This window comes from Cryptotermes secundus, unplaced genomic scaffold, assembly GCF_002891405.2.
Source record: "Cryptotermes secundus unplaced genomic scaffold, Csec_1.0 scaffold1467, whole genome shotgun sequence".
NCBI classification, from domain to species: domain Eukaryota; kingdom Metazoa; phylum Arthropoda; class Insecta; order Blattodea; family Kalotermitidae; genus Cryptotermes; species Cryptotermes secundus.
The window spans coordinates 1-1,386 of NW_019729919.1; positions in this window are offsets into that span (position 1 = coordinate 1).

Below are 1,386 nucleotides of genomic sequence, written 5' to 3' on the forward strand. Positions count from 1 at the left end.
GAGAGAGCGAAGACAGTAATCGCCTTAGAACGCTACACTACCGTGACCGGAGAAGACATTAAATAACATCCCAGAAATATTGTTTCCTTGTGTATGGCGCCTTTGGGACGCCAATATTTCATCTGCAATTCTTAATTCTGCCTTCAAGATCGTAAGAGAAAAGCTCTGATGGAAACATGATTATGAAACTTGTTTATTGGCGCTAACTGAAAAAAAAAACGTCAGAATGAAAGTCATGTCATCCTCTCACATGGAGCCTGTCAAATCGTTTGTATGTAATTAGCAGAAAAGCACTTTTGAATCTTCCCTACTTCACTCTAATAATGCAAACACATTCATAACTTACGCTTCAGAGGACCAACAAAGAATTGGATTTAATAAGACTGGCAAGGCTAAGGTAGAGTTATTCGAACCCGCCTCAAGGCGGTGTACACAAGAGTGTGCCCTGTTGGTAACCGTGATGTGTCTTCGGGACGGACCTAACAGAAAAAGCATTTTCTTGCAGATGCAATATTGCACAGTCACACAGCCACCTGGGCGGAAAGCACAGAAAACACCGCTTCTGATAATTCTATTGTTGCGTGAATAACTGTTGCTATGCTCACATTGAATTTACAGTGCTGTAACCTAGTAATGGACTTTCCTTCTGGTTAAATGACACCGGTTGTCCGCGTACCTGCCACAGGCAATTAACGTGGCCCAATATTGTCGAGACACAAGAAAAGACCGTTTCTAGACAACGATCAATAAACACGTTCGCGTCAACAGATACACGAACGCAACAACGAGGAATTGCTGGAAGCTGTGTTTTCTGTGCGGTCCGTCCACATGCTATATAAGAATAGATATTACGTAGCAACGTCATTTTGACGACAGCGAAACAAGACATAGTGAACTCGTGGATAAGATCATAATTTGGTGGCCATGGCACGTAAGATGCAAGACGTATTCGAGATGAAGTATGCAAATATACTCGAAGAAAATGTTACTGGAGCTGTGGGCTTAGAGAAGTCCAGAACAATTAGGACGTCAGAGTCGAATACTACTTCGGACTGGGACAGCATACGGGTACTAGATCTTCTCCAGGAACAGCTGCAGGTCATACAGGATCAAGTTAGGAAACTGGAACGAGAAAGTACAGTTAAACTATGGAAGAAGTTGCTGGAAAGGGAGAAGCAGAAGAAGAAATATCCTGGGGAACATTTAGGTCTTGTCAAAGAAGTGCATTCTTCAGTGGTAAGTGGCACTGTAGACGCTAGAAACAAAAGATCTCGAGAAGTTGAACAAACAGCAGGGCAAGAAGCGCAAGCCAAACGGCCGAAACTCAATTCGCCCTCAGCTGGTGGTAAGGTGGGAGCTGGATTTCAGATGGCTGCATTAGGGGCG